At 36.6% G+C, this 7,544-nt stretch overlaps 1 protein-coding gene across 16 annotated transcripts in view; it reads left to right on the forward strand.

The window, feature by feature from the left end:
- DLG2 (discs large MAGUK scaffold protein 2) overlaps positions 1–7,544 on the forward strand; it is a 2,233,668-nt gene that overhangs the window by 1,013,844 nt on the left and 1,212,280 nt on the right. The window lies entirely within an intron of this gene.

The following is a 7,544-nucleotide window of genomic DNA, read 5'->3' on the forward strand; positions in this document are numbered from 1 at the left end:
GGGAGCCTTCTTTTCATTAGAGATTCCCCCATAAATTACCTGCAAGGTAGAGAAATTAGTAGAATCAGTGACAGAAAGACTCAGCCTAGTTAAAGCCATAACACATAAACCAAAGAAAATAAACCCAGGATTTTCTTACCCTGCTACTCTGCTTCCATTTTCTACATTCTCATCGAAATAGCCAAAAGTGTTTTTCCTTTCAAACTGAACAGACTAAAAACTATCACCTGGGTTTGTGCTTCCAGCAGCACAGCAAAATAACAGTGACCTGAGCTGGAAGAGGGAGCCGTGAACCATGAGATATTGGGAGGTCAGAGTTACCTCGAGGAAAACGATTCAGATTTCTTTACAGAAAGATTTCTTTGCAGTTTTATTTTTCTGATTTTACTGATAAGCCTTGGAGTCCCATCGAGGTGAAAAGCCAAATTTATGTGGTTTCTCTATAAACCTGAGAATAATTGGCTTTTAAGTCTTTCTATTGTGTGTGTGAGTGGGTGAGTGCATATGGGGGGGAGGTGCAGGGTTGTTGGTTCAGAAGCCAGTAAACTTTACATTTTTAGTCATGGATGGCCAATTTTAATATTGATAAGTAACTACTAAAAGATTGTTAATAGCATATGAATGTCAAGCTACTAAAGGGATAGAATGTAATTAGAAAAATAAATCTTAATCAAAAAAGTCAATAAAGCAGAAAAGCAAATTAAAAAACTAAGAGAAACACAATATAATGTAGGAAACAGTTTCAAATATAACAATAATCACATAAAGGTAAATAGATTAAATCTGCCAACCAAAAGAGGAAAATTAGCATTTGAATAATTAAAAATCCACCTAATATGCCATGTGATAAGAGACACTCCTAAAATATAAGGACACCAAAAGTTTGAAAGTAAACAAATGAAAAAAGTATGTACTATGTAGATGTTAAAAAAAAGAAAGCTAGGATAGTTTGTAAATACAGAAAATTGTCTTTGAAATAAAATGGACTATTAGAGTTAAAGAAGATCATTATATAATAATAGAATGCTTAATTCATGAAAAATATTCTGAACTTTTTTGTACACTTAATAAAAATATTCTTAAGATATGGGCTTTCCTGGTGACTCAGACAGTAAGAATCCACCTGCAATGCAAGAGACCCAGGCTCGATCCCTGGGTTGGGAAGATCCCTTACAGAAGGGAACGGCCATCTACTCCAGTATTTTTGCCTGGAGAATCGTATGGACAGAGGAGCCTAGTGAGCTACATACAGCCCATGGGGTCACTAGGAGTTGGACGTAACTGAAAAGCTAACACTTTCACTTTTCATGGGAAGCAAAACAAGGCATAGAGGTAAATTAATAAATCACCCTCATGATAAGAGATTATTAGATACTGCTGAATTATTAATCAAGAGGTTAAAAATGTCTATTTCTAGTAGTGTAGTAGACTACCTCCACCTAAAATACAAATAAAACCATTTAAAAAATTAGGTGCTTAAGAATTAATCAAGCAACATATATACAAAATCTTTACAGAAAAAAAGTCTGTTAGCCTTTATTGAGATATATTAAATAAGATTTAAACCCAGTGCATGCCATGCCATGGATCTAAAAATTCAATAAAGATACCATTTCTTCCAAATTGACCTGCAGAGACTCAATAGAATTTCAATAAAAATCCCAATAGGATTTTTTGGCAAGCTTGACAACCTAATTTAAAATATAAATGAGAAGAGTAAAGGATAAGAAATAGCTTAAACACTCCTGAAAAGATGAACTAGGTGGGGTACTTGGCCAACCAGAACACAAATACTGTATACTAAACCAATTCCAATGAAGACAGTGGATTGTTAGAATTGGATAAGCATAGTAACTAACCAAACAGAAGACCTTGAAACAAGAGGTTAAGGGTACCAGTTCTTGACCCAAGTTACTAACTCATCCATGCCTCTGTTTTCTTATTATTAAAAAAGGAATGAAAACAGTACCTACCTAAAAAGATTATCATGCAGATTTAAGGAGTTAACTGAATACATTAAGTTTTTTTGTTCACTCAGTCTTGTCTTTTGGAACCCCATGGGCTGCAACATACCAGGCTTCCCTGTCCTTCATTATCTCCCAGAATTTGCTCAAACCCGTGTCCATTGGGTCGATGATGCCATGTAATTATCTCACTCTCTGTCATCCCCTTATCCTCACGCCCTCAGTCTTTCCTAACTTCAGGGAAACTGATGTAAAACAAAGTTTCACTTTGAGTTAAGATGCTTATACCTGGCACATGGTATAAGTATTTGTTAGCTATATGGCACTGCAGAACATTTAAGAAATGATGACCAATTAATAAACAGTGAAAAAGGAAAGACTGGTTAAATACATAAGTGAGAAAAACAAGGTTGGCAACATTTTAGAAGAAATATGAGTGAATATCACTATGATCTTGTCTTAAGAAGTACTTAAACAAAACACAAACCCATAAGTGAAGAATGTTGAAATCATTTACATTAAAGTAATTCTGTTTATCAAAGATACCACAAGGCAGAGGAAAATCCAAATCCCAAAAGGGGTTTGCAACAGAAAGAGCCAACGAGGAATTTTATCAAAAATGTATTAAGATCTCTTTGTTATTGTTGTTTAGTCGCTAAGTCCTGTCTGACTCTTTTGCGACCTCATGGACTATAGCCTGCCAGGATCCTCTGTCCATGTTATTCTCCAGCTAAGAATACTGGAGTGGGTTGCCCTGCCCTCCTCCAGGGAGTCTTTCTGACCTAGGGATCAAACCTGCATCTGCCCATCTTCCCTGAACCACCAGGGAAGCCCATAAAGATCTCTTACAGGCCAATAAAAATGAAATGACCAACATGTGGAAAAAATGGTCAAGAGACATCCTGAAACATTTCAAAAAGGAAAGTAAACATACCATTGTTATAATAAACATGTAACAAGATACTAAATTGCCCAAGTAGTAAGTTAATCTAAATTAAGCCTGATTCATATTATACCCTTTTCATACTGTTCATTGAGTTGGTGATGGACAGGGAACCCTGGCGTGCTGCAGTCCTTGGGGTCGCAAAGTGTCAGACACAACTGAGCAACTGAACTGGACTGAACTGATATTATACCCATTTATATGAGCATAATCTTAGCCTAACACACCAAATGATTGTTTTTTATACACTACTGGACAATTTTGTAAGACAAATTGATATTGTTTTATGCAACTGAACATTATGACTTGGCTCTTTCATTCCTGTTTATATACAATAAACTCTTTTAAATATTCATTGACCATAGCAACTTTGTTCCTAAATATATATATATATATATAAAACTTAGAAAACACGAAAATATATCAATAAAAGGATTCAGGTATAATTATATTATATTCACACACTAGAATAATATAAAGCAATAAAAATGAATGAATGTGGATGAAACTATTGATAGGGAAAACTAAGTCAAAGAAAACTGATAGAGGAACATTTACATGAAGCTAGAAAAAAGCAAATCTGAACAATATCTTTTGAGTGGATTCATATAAAATCATAAAAGGAATGCTAAAAAATTTAGGACAATTGTTAGAGCAAAAGATATACAGAAAAGATAGGATTCATAGTGGAGAGTAGAGTACAAACCTCTATCTTTTTCTAGTTTTAAAGTTAGTCTATTTTATTACTACACTTCAGAATTTTCACTTACATGTATTTTTTTGCATATAAAAGCATAATGTAGTCAAAAATATTTTATATAGGGTACATTAAGATGGAATTTTTTTTCCTTTTAGACTCAACCCTTGAAATAAAGATATACCTGCAAGATTTCTATGTTCATTGCACTGATGCTGTGTGAAAGTGGACTTAATTTTACTTTCAAGAGATGATAGATATGAAGTTCAGCTCTTCCAAACAAAGCAGTTGTTCATAGTGACATATCTTCTGCATCTGTGATAGCAGATGCTTTTAAAAGCAACAGAAAGAGGGAGCAGTGGTGGGTGGAATTAGAAGCAAATGCTTATTCATATGCTGCCATGCGAAGCAGATCGGCCATGCTTCTGTCAGATATGCTTAAGAACAATCTAATCTTAGCTGGAATTGAAATATCTGGCACTGATGAATTGTCATTGATAGGAGTTGGATATTTTCTGAGTTTTTCAATGATGAAATGAAGCATAAAAACACAAAATCGTCAGGCTAGCATAGACCTTTCAAGAAAGCTTGGTATTCCTTATTTCTTTTTTTTTAATTGGGTCAAATATAAGCAAAACCATGAAATTAGCTTTCTTTATTCTTGACAACCACTGATATTAGGCAGCTCTTTCAGAAATGGAATCAGGAAGATACTTAGTCCTTAGCTGAGCTGCTTGTAGCAAATGTACATGCATTTCTGTCCTAACCTATAGTGATTTCTAGAAAAAGATACCATCACTGTCATCGTTCCACATCAAAATCATTCCTCTTTCCTGTAAGCCTTGTATCCAGTCTAAATCTCTCTTTTTGCCATTCAAGACTCTTTTCTTTCATCTTGACCTTATGGAAAACAGCAGTTTCATAACTTAATAAGCATTCTTTCACTAAAGTTGGAAGCTTATAAAATTACTTTTCCAATTTTTACAATGTAGATATAGATCTAGATCTAAATACAAATATATACAATTCAGACTTGGTCCACTTAGTCCATCATTCATTATCATCATATAATTATATAATTCCTTAATTCCATTTATTAGTATTTTGGATAATACTGACTCCTCCAACTGTTTTTTCTATGTCTTATCTTTGCCCCCTCCAAACTTAGTATACATATTTTTATAGTTTTTAAGCTTTCCTCCTCATATTCATTTTATATATTTTTTCATTTATTTTAGTCTTTGACTACACTACATGGCATGTGGGATCTTCCCAAACCAAGGATCGAACCCATTGTCAGCATTGTCAGCTCAGAGTCTTAACCACTGAACTTCCAGAGAAATTTAGTCTTTTTTTTATCCACGGAATCCAAGTCCCTGATAATTGAGTTTTCCTAAAATGTAATTTTCATTACGTTGCCATTTTGCTTAATGGAACTACATTGATTTCCGATGTTTGTCCAACCAAGTTCAGTTTCTCAGACTAGAATTTAAAGCTGTGGTTCATCTCAGTAACTTTATCTTGCCAGCTTTTATCTTTTTATCTTTTACCACTTTCTAAATGGGTACCAATTATTTCAACTCAGAACGCCATGTTATTTGTGAACATGAGCAATAAATAAATGTTGATTTAAAAAAAAAAGAACTATCTCCACTTGAAAAGATGGATAAATCACTTTTTTAAAAATAGTAGTAGATTGTCTTATAGTCATTATAGATTTGGCACGAGGCATGCTATAAAATTGGAACAGTAATGACTGTCATGTCATAAAATTAAATTAGACTTCAACAATAGCTTAGTAGAGCTGCCCCATAGTAGGTGCTCAGTAAACTTAAAAAAAAAAAAAAAACTCTCTCCCTTCCTTCAGGAAAAAAAAAAATTGGCTTAATGCTGGAGGAATGATTGTGATAAGAATGACTCATGGAGAAAATAATTATAGTTCATGATGATGAGATTTTTCCTTTACTAAGAAAGGTCTGGCTGGATGAAAGAGGATGCGAGGGAGAAAAACCAACTCTGTCAAACCTCCAAAGATGGAATGTCCTTTGCATTCATGTCATGACTTACATCGTGGGCCTAAGACGTGCAGGTTTTTCTTACTGCAAAAAAGACCCCAGATTTCTCATCATTGTGTTTACTGAGGTGCTCCTCTATTCATTAAACATTTATTTTAAAAAAATAAGTTCTACCATCAGGAAGGAAGGAAGCAGCTGTTTAACCACATACACTGGAGTCATTGTGTATAGAGAAGAGGGTGACCTTCCTGTGCTGCTTTAAAAGCTGAGAGCTTTAGAAACTGATCTCAGCATTTATTCAGCATATATATATATATTTTTTTTTTCCTTTGTTGTTCAGTCACTAAGTTGTGTCCAACTCTTTTGCAACCCGGTGGTCCATAGCCCACCAGCCTCCTCTGTCCACGGGATTTTCAGGGCAAGAATGATGGAGTGGGTTGCCATCCTTTGGGATTACTAAATGCTGAGTATTCTTTGCATTGAAGCTACATGGGTAGTGAAACGATTTTTTTTTTTACACTTTGTATTATGTATTTTGAAGGCAGCAGGTAACAGCTAAATATGAAAGAAGCATCTGACCTCTTAGCAGGTAACTTCTAAAGTGAGTAAAGTGAATTCAAGATCTATGAATGAGTTGTCTCGTATAGAGTAAGAATAAAATTGCAAGCCCAATACGATATTCACTCCAAGTTACTGTATTCACTCTAGAGCAACTGAAATGTCTGAATAGCTTGCTGTTTCTTTCCATGTTTCAGTGTTTCAACAGGGATCCTTTTAGTCTTTTCAAAATACGAGGAGACAGAGTTGAGTGAGAACACAGTGATTGCTGGTGGTCTGAAAGGCACAGCTAGAATGGGTGTCAGATTCTTCTAGGCTGACCTCTTGAATGGGCTGCTCACAGGAGCCTAAATTACACGGGTCCTGTGAACTGCTTTAGTGCAATCTCGCGTATGTGTTTCCTCCCAAGGACCAGAGACAGAGCAGAGTGGATACCCAGCTTAGGCATCTATGGATGTAGTGCGAGGCTGAGAGTCTAAGTGCCCGTCACAGAGCCAGCGACTCATTCAGAGACTCTGTTTTGTCCTAAAACTCCGTTCAGATTTCACACTCCAGACCTGAACATATTCACATGTTTTAATATGCGTTTTCCTTCTTATCTTTAAATACACATATATATCTCACCCAGGAAAACCTCCGTGGTTTTGTGAAGCCCCTGGCATATTATTGTAGACCCTGAGCATGATGAAGAAGGGCATAAGCCACGAGTGGGTTACTGAGGCTCTCGGGTACCCATGGCACCTCTTTATTGGCATCTTCCTGCGAGTTCCAGAAGTCGGCCAATGAGACATTCTCACCTCACTACTCAGCAGCATAGACTTCACATGCGTAAAGCTTGCTCGGCATCGTGCCTTCCTCTTGTTCTCATTCTCGTGGTGAGTGGCACCTTCCAGGCGCCCCGATGCTCACGCCAGAAACTTGGGAGTCATCCCAGACTTCTCACTCTCCATCAGCCCCCACATCCCATCAGCCCCCAAGTCCTGTCACGTATGCCTCCATCCTCGGTTCTGTCTCTGGACTGACACTGCTTTAATGTAGCCCTTTCTCCTGTCTGCCCGGAATTGCTATTGCTGGGATCACTCAACTGGTCTGTCTGCCTCCCTGCCTATTCACCCACAAGCCACTAGCTTGTGGCTGCCATTATCTTATTCCTCAGTGTATCCAGTTCTTTAAGACTTTGACCTACTCCTGTGTTTTTCACACTGTGCCCATATCCCACAGATTCTCTTTGCCAGCTTCCCCATATTCCTATAATACTATAGCAACATATTCTTAAGATCGCCACACTAGACATTCTTCATATGCCTCTGGGCCTTTGCGTGTATATTCATTCCATTCTTAGAATGTCCTTCCTCCCTTCTTTTCTC

The sequence above is a fragment of the Odocoileus virginianus genome, chromosome 28, assembly GCF_023699985.2.
Source record: "Odocoileus virginianus isolate 20LAN1187 ecotype Illinois chromosome 28, Ovbor_1.2, whole genome shotgun sequence".
NCBI lineage: Eukaryota > Metazoa > Chordata > Mammalia > Artiodactyla > Cervidae > Odocoileus > Odocoileus virginianus.